The sequence below is a fragment of the Gopherus evgoodei genome, unplaced genomic scaffold, assembly GCF_007399415.2.
Source record: "Gopherus evgoodei ecotype Sinaloan lineage unplaced genomic scaffold, rGopEvg1_v1.p scaffold_35_arrow_ctg1, whole genome shotgun sequence".
Classification (NCBI taxonomy): Eukaryota; Metazoa; Chordata; order Testudines; family Testudinidae; genus Gopherus; species Gopherus evgoodei.
The window spans coordinates 206555-218713 of record NW_022060027.1 but is presented as its reverse complement, the minus strand read 5'-3'; the positions used below and the strand labels follow the sequence as shown (position 1 = coordinate 218713).

At 45.6% G+C, this 12159-nt stretch overlaps 1 pseudogene; it reads right to left on the bottom strand.

Moving 5' to 3' along the window:
* Positions 1 to 6881: 6881 nt before the first annotated feature.
* LOC115641510 lies at positions 6882 to 11494 on the bottom strand (annotated as a pseudogene).
* Between the last annotated feature and the right edge of the window lie 665 nt (positions 11495 to 12159).

The window sequence follows — 12159 nt, the reverse complement described above, 5'->3', positions numbered from 1 at the left end:
TACACGTGTTGCTACACACTGCAGTGAAAGGCTCCAGCAGCAGGGACTTGCAGGAAATGGAATGCTAAATTGTAGTATACTGCTCTGCCAACAGGCTTCATGGTGTTATTTAAACCTTAGCCATTCCGGGCAGAGCATTAAAGGATCTGATGATGAACACCTCTAGTGTATATAAACAAATTCTGTAGCCACTCCATTTCTGGTATAGAAGTACATGACATGGCATCAGGAGTAAAGTAAGAACAGAAACAGAAGGGAACTGCAATAAAGGTTGCATATAGAAGGAACCAGAAACAAAGATTGCAGGATCTCATCACCATACCACTTTTCAATGCTCCAAAGAAATTCAGCTTTGACAAACCTTCACAATGGACAGACTGGCAGCAAGATTTTGCATTCCTGCCAAACTCCACAAAGAAACTGGAGATATGCAGGCATTATCTTTAATTTATGTTATGGGGAAGCGGGCAGCAAATCTTTAAATACTTGGACTTCACTGAAGGTAGTCATAAAGATGAATATGAAAGGTTTGGGGTATGTTTGGTGCAGAGCCAAAGTGGGGATTTTGTGTAATATTTTTATGAGAACTGTTTGTGCCTCAGTTTCCTCTATATGCTACATTGTTGCTTAGTGATTGGAAAGGGACAGTTTGCTCTCAGGGCAGGCTAAGATACAGGTGTGAATGGTACACAGCTGTCTGGGGCTTGGGTCCACTATCAATGGAGCCTCTGAAAAGACAATAGCAAATCCAATCACTGGGGCATTGAAACCTAGCAATCAATGACCATAGATTGCCCAGCTCTCAGCAGAAACAAAGGACTAGAGAAGTGTGAAACTGGGGTAAAAGTGTTGGCTGCTGGAAGTAGTCAAGGTCACACCTGGGATTCTAATCAAGGAAGTCAGATGGAGGGAGAGACAGAGCTTGAATAATGTGGTTCACTACAGTTTAGCTGGGCTCTGGCTTTGCAAAATGGACTATGCTTTAATCTTCATTTCTCCATACTAACTGAGGACTTCCTATACTTCATTCCAGCCAACTAATAAACCCTACTGTTTGACAGCATTGGCTGAGTGCCACTGCAGATGCTTATGGAGGTGCATTGATCCCTAAGGTTGCACAAAACTCCCTCAAGTGTCTGTCTCAGTGGGACTCACTGAATGGAACTCACAGTGTGAAACAGGAGTGGTGACAGTCCAGAGCTCCAGTCTAAGGAGGTGGGCGAAGCCACATGACTTGTCCTGAAGGAAGAGTGGGACCCCAAGAAGCTCTGGCACACTGAAGGAGTTCCTCCCAGAAACTGTTCCAAAGCTGGGGCCATAGTCCTGAGGATCTGTGACAGATGGATACTTTATACCTCAGAGACACGTGGTTTATGAAAGAATATGTTTCCACCACAGAATTCAAGAGCCAGGAAAAATGTTGAACATTTTGTAAATAGGGTTACCATATTTCAGGTTCCCAAAAAGAGAATACTGCCAGATGGAGTGGAACTGGGAGGAGAGGGACCTAAGGGTATATATTTGGCAGTGCTGGAGGGGGTACCTGTAGCAGAGGTACTCACTGGAGGTGGGGTACAGTGTTGCTTCCTGTCATGGTAGCAGGATGGCTGGCAAAAGCCCAGGACACAGTGATAGCTGTCAATCAGAGCCTCCCTGCAGGCCCCTCTGCAGAGCTGGGACCTGGAGCGTGTGTGGCCGGGATATATCAGCTGTGGCTTGCAGGGGAATGGACCAATCAGCTGTGGATGCAGGGAAGTGAACCGATCAGAGCTCTTTTTTAACGGTAGCTTGTGTGCTGTGCAACAACCCCAGACCTTTCCTATTATTTAAAAACATGAAAATATCAGAAACAGGCTAGTTATTGGGTTAAGAAATTAAAAAACAAAACAAACAAACAAACAAAAACCTTTCACAGCAGCTACAGTAGAAGAGAGATTTAATCCTAGCCTCAACTATTCAAATAACAAAGCAGTCTGAACCGGGGAGAAAGCAAAACCAAGAGCAACAATCAAACTTGAAAAAGAACAAACTAGTTTAGATGCAGTAGAGGCTCATCATGACTGTTCAAAGTCATTATCATAAAGCCCTTGAGGCAAGAAAACAGAATGCCCAAGCTGAGACACAAATTCCAGCTTAAATGCCCAAGGTGTGGAAAAAGTCATATCCTAAGAGAAGATGCATGTCTAGCCGGAGTTAGACAATGTAATTAATATATGAAATATGAACATTTTGCAGCTGTTTGCTATACAAAAGCAGTCAGGCAGTTTACTCATATTACCAACAATCAAGAACCATTATTTCTGGGATCTGTCACACATGAAAACACAGAGTCTGCCTGGAGAGTGAAAGTGAATATTGGTGGCAAGAGTACAGACTTTAAAAATTGTTTCAGGAGCTGATGTCACACTCATATCAGAAGGGACTTTTAATCACCTTCATCCTCTCCTAGAGATGAAGTCACTTGACACAGCTCTGACTAGCCCTGAAGATATTTTGAATTCCATGGGACAGTTGACCACAGAAACAATTGACAAACACAGAAGCTATGCATTCAGACTGCATGTCGTCAAGAAATCAAGGACCAACAACATTCTCAGCCATAGGGTGACTTCCATGAAGGGCTTAGTGTGAAAGGTGGAAGAATTCTACAGAGGATTTCATGCTATTGGTTTTTGAAAGCAGAAACAGTAATAATCAACTTAAGAGACAATGATGAACCATACAATGTATGAAGACCCTACTAGGAAGACACTGGAAAAGTCTAGCTGTAGATTTATGTGAATTCAGAGGACATTGTTTCATGGTTGTTGTGGATAATTTTTCCAGGTATATAGAAATAATGTACTTGAAAGACAGACCATGTTGCAGCAATATCTAGAACCTGAAGTGCACTTTTGCTCACTTTGGTATTTCAGAACAACTAGTGAAGGACAATGGACCACAGTTCACTTCAGCAGAATTTAAGTTATTCTGAATGACATACAATTTTGATCATATTCCTAGCATTCCATATTACCTCAAGTGAATGGAGAGGCTGAGAGAGCTGTATGGCCAGCCAAGAAAATTGTACAGCAGGAAGATTTATTCTTTGTTTTTCTCAGTTACAGATAAACACCAATAGCAGCTACTGGATATTGTCCAGCACAACTCCTCATGGGAAGTCAACTCAGAATGACTGTTCCAACTTCAGAAAATAATCTATCTCCAAAGTGGCCAAACATGAAGATAGTAGCCAAATTGGATAAAAAGGCTAAAATAGCTTATGGACATTTTTATATGAGAGGTCACACAGTTAGAGAACTGCCAGTTCTAAAACCTGGTGACTGTGTTTGTGTCAAATTGGATGGAGAAAAAGAATGTACAATTCCAGCTGACATAAAGAAAAAGAATTCAGCACCCAGATTATATCTGATTGAGACCAACCAGGGAGAGTACAGCAGAAACCATCAATATCTACAATTTGTTACTCAGAAAGAACAATCAACAGAACAAACTATACAGATTGCAGATTCAGAAGAAGACTCAAGGACCGCAAACAGCCAGTCTTTGCAACTAATGACAGCCAGATGGCCATTTAATGGGATCATATAATTATAAAACCAGTATGTTTCAGAGAGGCTTAACAGACTGATCTGTACTGCGTTTCAAAGATAGTGTTATATTGTAAATGATAGGAATGTAGAACTGAAAGGGGGAGTTGAATGAAATGCTAAAGTGTATGAAATAATTCCACAACTATGTGGCCTTGGGTTTCAAATGGCTTGTTTAAATGACCTTCAACCATACCTGAGAGAGCATTAAACAATCTAATGCTGAACACATCTAGTGCGTTTGAGCAAGCTCTGTAGCCAGGCCTTATGTGATACAGAAGTACATGACAGCAGTGAAAGACTCAGGCAGGGGGGAAGCACTACACTGCTAAAAATAGCAGTGTAGGCACTGTGAACATATATTCTCTGGGGGTTCAGATATGTACTGTACTGTGCTCAACCTGCCAAAGATGTGTCTTGCTGTCTACATTGCCATTTATAGCCATTCTGGATGGGTGTTCAGCATCTGCACACTGCACATTGCCCTAGGCGTAAAGGCATCCTTAATGATAATGACCTATGAATGGGGTTTTCTACTGCTATACAGAAAACTCTGTGCTTCTGTGGTGTCTGTTCAGGTAAACACTATATTTTGATAAGAGATTACCATACATTTATCAGTGCAGGGCAAGTAAGCAGAAGAAAAGGGTTCAGAGCATCGTGTCTCACATGGTGTAAATGAGAGATTCTCTGCTGCTGAGTCTTGAGTTTAATGGTGAGGAAGGAGATGATGCAAATGCCTGATTAGAGTTTGACAAAACAAACATATGAAAACATCCACTGAAATGCTTGGAAAATGAAACTCTGGAGACAGGAGAAAGACAAAGCAATTGAAAGAGGAATATTGCCCCTGAGGGGGAGATTGATAGATGAAGACTAGATCTTCTGTGGAAAAGAAAGGCTGGCACTCAAAGGAAAGAAGACATTACTGCACTGAGTGATTCTGTTTCATGGAGGTGGAAGGTGCAAGTGTTTCCTTTTCTGATATTGACCTCTTTGTTAAGCGCATTGAGATCTACTGATGAAAAGTGCTACATAAAAGCTAGGAATTGTTATCTGCCATCTCTTTATTGTGGAAGTCTACAGAGGTTCTGACAGGGGAACCAGTTCAGCCTGGAGCTGCCATACAATGCACTAGCACAGAAGCATTGGGCCTGTTGGGGGCGGGGGAGGTAAGTCTGTCCTCTACCAGATGAGAGGCAATGGAAGGCACTGGAATGGGGTGCAGATAGCAAATGCCAGCACTAGACAAGTGGCACCTCCTTCAGCAGAGGCAGGAGTGTGACTGCCCACCAGAGAGCCCTTCTCTTTAGTGACGACTAGGCATTCTCTGCCATGCAGCATCTTCACGACTCACTCCACAGCTGTGTGATGAGGAGGAGAGGGTTGCTCTCTTGGGGAACAGGAGGGCCCATAAGAGAGTGAATGAGCCCTAAAAAGCAGAGAAAGTTCTTTTGTTCTTGGCCTCAGCCCCCTGTAAACTGTCTCTCCATCTTCTCAAACTCTGCCCTTGCCACAGCTGTAATTATTGTATCAGAGGGACAGAACATCCTATTAACATTGATCTGTAAGAGGAAAACATGGAGTTGTGCCATTTTTACCTTCTTTATGATGTAGAAAGTAGGTCTGAAACTGTTTGAGGTATATTCTTCTGTTTGTTAGTTTATATTAAAAGTTTCAGTCCTATCATTGCTAGAAAATTATGTGGTTTCTAGAAAACTAACATATTGATGATTTCACAGAATCAAGACAGTGAACGTGGAGCAGTTGAGAAGAGGAAGGGATTTTTTTTTCAGACTCTTAAACTTTTTGTTTGTTTTTTTGTTTTTTGTTGTTTTTTTGTACCTACTTAATTACAATGACTAATATTTTGTAGAAAACTCCTCTGTGTAAAGTGTCCATACCCTTTTTTCTTCAGTTAATGAAGTCAGGCATAATATTAATTTTCTAAGACCCTTAATAAAATAGAATGAAAATCAGAGGTGGTTGAAAAATTTCTAATAACCTTTTTAGATGGAAAAAAAATCATATGATGAAAACTTTTAATTATCTGGTTTTTTTTAACTCAAAATAAAAATCCCCCTCACATTTTTGCTTGGAAATTGTGGATTTCACACCACTTTCTGATTGATTTTCACCTTTTGACAGTTACAAAACAGTTACAAATCATGTAAAAATGGATTCTCTCACTTTGGCCATTTTTTTTTACTTTCTGATATTTTTCCAGTGGAAAATTTCAACAGGATGTTAAAAGAAAGGAAGAAGTTCAATCTATTTATCTTAACAAAAGCATCCCAAGAAATGACTTGCTCATGGCCTATATGTACCTATGTGGGGAGGAGATTTCTGATAGTAGAAGGCTGTTAAGAACATAGGACAGGAAGGGAACTCCCAGGTTATGGAGTCCAGTCCCTGATATCACAGGTAACCCCCTTGTATCACCCCATTCATAAACTTATCAAGCTTCATCTGAAAACTAGCTACTCTGGTTGGCCCCATTCATCCCATTGGGAGGCTGTTCCAGGTCCCTTGATGGTTATAAACCTTCCTCTAACTTCCAGATTAAATTTATTTATTGCCAGTTGCTGCCCATTGATTCTTGTGCCAACATTTTCCGTTAGCTGAAATAGCTCTTCTGCCTCCCTGGTGTTTCCCCCTGATGTATTTATAGAGAGCAATTGGATCCCCTCTCAAGCCTTCATTTTTCTAGGCTAAAGAAGCCCAGCCTTTCTCTAGTAAGATCAGTCCTCTAATCCCTTCATCATCCCACTAGCATTTTTCTGTACCTGTTCCACTTTGAATTCTTCTTTCTTGAACATGGGTGACCAGAACTGTACACAGTTTCCAGATGAGGGTTTACCTGTGCCTTGTATAATGGCACCAGTATGTCTCTATCTCTACTAGGATGGCATTTGCCTTTTTCATGGCTGCATTACAATGGTGGTTCATAGTCATCCTGTGATTAACTAATACACACACAGGTCTTTCTCCTCTACTGATGTTTCCAATTGATCAGCCTGCAGCTTAAAACCAACATTCTTGTTGTTAGTCCCTAAGTGCATGATCTTGCAGTTTGTACAATTAAATTTCATCCCATTTCTATTACTCCAGTTCTCAAAGTCACCCATTTCTTCAATGGTCTGATCCTCCTTTGTACTGACGGTGCCTCCCAACTTTGTGTCATCAGCAGATTTCATTATCTCACGTTCTACTTTTTGTGCCAAGATCATTAACGAAAATATTAAATAAGAACAGCACTTTCATTATAACAAGACAAAATTATAACAAGAGTCAATATGTGAAAGCTGGAACATAGTGACCCTGCACGTGAGTTTGCACAGCAAGGGCCTCAGAAATCTGTTTAGCATTTTCTTCCTATAGCTTGTCTTTTTCATGTTTTCTCTCTCTTTATTTTTGCAGTAATTCTCTCAATTGCATATTCAGTTCTTCCATTTTGCTGCTGAAAATTCTTTCTATTTCATGTGATTTCTCAGTAAGAATGTAATTTTCTTGCAAGTCATTTTGGATAGACAAAACTCCATTCTTTCACTTTTTATTATTCTGTTTGAATTTCTGCATCTTGTCACATTCTCTGCATCTCCGTGTCTGTTCTACCAACTGGTGTTTTTTTTTAGTTCTTTCACCATGGCTTCAAAGTTTTCCTCTTTCTTTTTAAAGCAGCCAACTGGGACATATTTGGAGTTGATACATTCTTGAATTGTATCAAGTTTCTTCTCGGCTTCAATTTCTGCATGTAACTGCAAGATTTCCTCTTGGCATCGCTCATATTTAGCCAATGTCTCAGTTTACTGCCTTGTAACTCTTGCATGCCTTTATTTATAGTAGACACCTTACTCACATGATCTTTTAGACTTACATACTGTGTTTGTATGTGGTTCTGCAAGAGTCTCAGCCTCTTTTCCAAAGTTCAATTCCCCTCATTTACTCTCATAAATTTTCTCTTTATATCTTCAGTTTCTTTCTTCAGATCTGACAACTCTCTATCAGCCTTTTCTAATGTGCTGTTCAAGACTGTTTTCATCTCCTCATGTGTTATAGCAGGTACATACTGATCATTCATAGTGTCCCTCAGAGTTGTGTTTTCAGACACTAGTTTGGAGACTTTTGCTTGTTCAGCATCATATTTTTGATGAATCTCAGCAAGCTGCCTTTTAAGTGCCACAGTGTTGGATTTCAAGGCTGCCACTTCTTTTTCGTGCTTATCTGGAGACAGGTACATAGCCTGGAAGTGACTTACATTCTCACTTCAACAGGTCTTTTAATCAGCAACTTCTCAGCTTCTGCTTTGTTTTCATTGTACTTTTGTGTTACTGCCACAAGTTTTTTTTTTCAGATCCCCAATAGTCAGGCCATGTCTACATCTAAAATTTTGCAGCGCTGGTTGTTACAGCTGTATTAGTACAGCTGTATAGGGCCAGCGCTGCAGAGTGGCCACACTTACAGCAACCAGCGCTGCAAGTGGTGTTAGATGTGGCCACACTGCAGCGCTGTTGGGCGGCTTCAAGGGGGGTTCCGGGACGAGAGAGCAAACCGGGAAAGGAAACCAGCTTCCCCGCGGTTTGCTCTCTCGGTCCCGGAGCCAGCCAGCAAACCGCAGGGAAGGAGACCTGCTTGCTCGGGGTTCCGGGACCGAGAGAGCAAACCGGGAACGCCGCGGTTTGCTCTCGCGTTCCCGGAGCCACCCAGCAAACCGCAGGGAAGGAGACCTGCTTGCTCGGGGTTCCGGGACCGAGAGAGCAAACCGGGAACGCCGCGGTTTGCTCTCTCGGTCCCGGAGCCAGCCAGCAAACCGCAGGGAAGGAGACCTGCTTGCTCGGGGTTCCGGGACCGAGAGAGCAAACCGGGAACGCCGCGGTTTGCTCTCTCGGTCCCGGAGCCAGCCAGCAAACCGCAGGGAAGGAGACCTGCTTGCTCGGGGTTCCGGGACCGAGAGAGCAAACCGGGAACGCCGCGGTTTGCTCTCGCGTTCCCGGAGCCACCCAGCAAACCGCAGGGAAGGAGACCTGCTTGCTCGGGGTTCCGGGACCGAGAGAGCAAACCGGGAACGCCGCGGTTTGCTCTCTCGGTCCCGGAGCCAGCCAGCAAACCGCAGGGAAGGAGACCTGCTTGCTCGGGGTTCCGGGACCGAGAGAGCAAACCGGGAACGCCGCGGTTTGCTCTCTCGGTCCCGGAGCCAGCCAGCAAACCGCAGGGAAGGAGACCTGCTTGCTCGGGGTTCCGGGACCGAGAGAGCAAACCGGGAACGCCGCGGTTTGCTCTCTCGGTCCCGGAGCCAGCCAGCAAACCGCAGGGAAGGAGACCTGCTTGCTCGGGGTTCCGGGACCGAGAGAGCAAACCGGGAACGCCGCGGTTTGCTCTCGCGTTCCCGGAGCCACCCAGCAAACCGCAGGGAAGGAGACCTGCTTGCTCGGGGTTCCGGGACCGAGAGAGCAAACCGGGAACGCCGCGGTTTGCTCTCTCGGTCCCGGAGCCAGCCAGCAAACCGCAGGGAAGGAGACCTGCTTGCTCGGGGTTCCGGGACCGAGAGAGCAAACCGGGAACGCCGCGGTTTGCTCTCTCGGTCCCGGAGCCAGCCAGCAAACCGCAGGGAAGGAGACCTGCTTGCTCGGGGTTCCGGGACCGAGAGAGCAAACCGGGAACGCCGCGGTTTGCTCTCTCGGTCCCGGAGCCAGCCAGCAAACCGCAGGGAAGGAGACCTGCTTGCTCGGGGTTCCGGGACCGAGAGAGCAAACCGGGAACGCCGCGGTTTGCTCTCTCGGTCCCGGAGCCAGCCAGCAAACCGCAGGGAAGGAGACCTGCTTGCTCGGGGTTCCGGGACCGAGAGAGCAAACCGGGAACGCCGCGGTTTGCTCTCTCGGTCCCGGAGCCAGCCAGCAAACCGCAGGGAAGGAGACCTGCTTGCTCGGGGTTCCGGGACCGAGAGAGCAAACCGGGAACGCCGCGGTTTGCTCTCGCGTTCCCGGAGCCACCCAGCAAACCGCAGGGAAGGAGACCTGCTTGCTCGGGGTTCCGGGACCGAGAGAGCAAACCGGGAACGCCGCGGTTTGCTCTCTCGGTCCCGGAGCCAGCCAGCAAACCGCAGGGAAGGAGACCTGCTTGCTCGGGGTTCCGGGACCGAGAGAGCAAACCGGGAACGCCGCGGTTTGCTCTCTCGGTCCCGGAGCCAGCCAGCAAACCGCAGGGAAGGAGACCTGCTTGCTCGGGGTTCCGGGACCGAGAGAGCAAACCGGGAACGCCGCGGTTTGCTCTCGCGTTCCCGGAGCCACCCAGCAAACCGCAGGGAAGGAGACCTGCTTGCTCGGGGTTCCGGGACCGAGAGAGCAAACCGGGAACGCCGCGGTTTGCTCTCTCGGTCCCGGAGCCAGCCAGCAAACCGCAGGGAAGGAGACCTGCTTGCTCGGGGTTCCGGGACCGAGAGAGCAAACCGGGAACGCCGCGGTTTGCTCTCTCGGTCCCGGAGCCAGCCAGCAAACCGCAGGGAAGGAGACCTGCTTGCTCGGGGTTCCAGGACCGAGAGAGCAAACCGCGGCGAAGCTGGTTTCCTTTCCCGGTTTGCTCTCTCGGTCCCGGAACCCCGAGCAAGCAGGTCTCCTTCCCTGCGGTTTGCTGGGTGGCTCCGGGACCGAGAGAGCAAACCGCGGCGTTCCCGGTTTGCTCTCTCGGTCCCGGAACCCCGAGCAAGCAGGTCTCCTTCCCTGCGGTTTGCTGGGTGGCTCCGGGAACGCGAGAGCAAACCGCGGCGAAGCTGGTCTCCTTTCCCGGTTTGCTCTCTCGGTCCCGGAACCCCGAGCAAGCAGGTCTCCTTCCCTGCGGTTTGCTGGGTGGCTCCGGGACCGAGAGAGCAAACCGGGAAAGGAAACCAGCTTGATTACCAGAGGCTTCCTCCTTCCACGGAGGTCAAGAAAAGCGCTGGTAACTGTCTACATTGGATTACCAGCGCTGGATCCCCAGCGCTGGATCCTCTACACCCGAGACAAAACGGGAGTACGGCCAGCGCTGCAAACAGGGAGTTGCAGCGCTGGTGGTGCCCTGCAGATGTGTACACCTTCAAAGTTGCAGCGCTGTAACTCCCTCACCAGCGCTGCAACTTTCTGATGTAGACAAGCCCTCAGTTGTGTTCTTTTTATCTCTTCATTCAGTTTTAAAGACACCTATTGGCTTTTAATCTCAGTTGTTAGAATGTGTATTTGCTGCTTAAAAAGCTTGTTGTCCATGTGAGCCCTTCCACTTCCTTCTGCAATGTCTGATTCTGCCCCTCGTTTGTTCATGTTCCTCTAGCCTCATGTGCTGAGCAAATTTAACTGACTCTCAAATTCCCTCTTTAAGAGCCGAAACTCTGCCTGCACTTTTTCATATTCTCTTTCCTCCTCTACTTACTTCTTTGAGTTCTCATTCCCTTCAGTTGATAATACATTCTTCATATTTTCATATTTCTCAACAGGTATAGAGAGGACTAACTTTGCTGCTATTTCTTTTAGCTGCCCTTGTACCTCCAAGATATTTCTCCCACTCTTCTCTCGCTCCATTTGTAACTTGCCAAGTTCCTTCTGCAATCTTTTGTTTTCCTCCACCTGCCTCCCCTTATTTCTCTTAAATTCCATAACTAACAACTAATTTTTTTCGATTTGGTTCCTCAGCTTGCCTATATCTGCAGAAGTTTCTTCATATTTTGCTTTCATGTCTTCTAAAATATTTTCCAATTGCTTTAGTTGTCCATCAGATTCCTCCTTGGTTCTTTTACACTCAGGTGCCAAAGCTTTGCATTCAGCTACCTTATGAGACAGCTCTTTCAGAAGTTTTCTTATTTCTTCTTTTGCTGTCCCATAACAGATTCTCATGTTGTCTAACTCTCTCTCCTTCCTTAGGTTTTGTTTTTCTGTCATTAGTTTAGTTATTTCTTTATTTAGGGTACAAGCCACAAGCTGTAGCCCTTGTAAAGCAGTTTGCTTTTTCTCCTTTCTACTAGGTTCTCCTGAGAAAATTCCTTTGTTCCCATTACCTGCAAAGTTGCTGATAAGCACCAGGCCCAAGGGCCACATTCTACCTTTCTAACAAAATCTTCTAACCTATTTCCCACTATTATTTCTGAAGCACTATCATGCTTTAGTTTCCCTATCATTGTCATATCAATGCTGCTCACCTTAACCAAGAGGTATTTATAGTAGATATAAATAAAGTTTTTAAAACTTTACAGACTAAGATGTGTGTGCTTGTGTCAGTGTGGATGTATGTGTATGTGGATATATATACACATACACATGTATGTGTATATATATATATATAACGTATGTGTACATATGTTGAATCCAGCCACACCCACAAAAGGCTGCCAGATGTGCATGTATGTATGTCAAATCTGGCCAGGTAGTGAAAATATTCTGGGTACAATTACAACCCCAGTCACACCTGAGTGACAGGTCCTACTCACATCAGACCTATCCACAGCTGCCAGATCTGTAAGTGGGTATGTGTGTGTGTACAGGCTCTGTACCTGACCAGGTAGTGATTTCAACCTGAGTATGACTGTTTATATAATCTCAATCCCAGC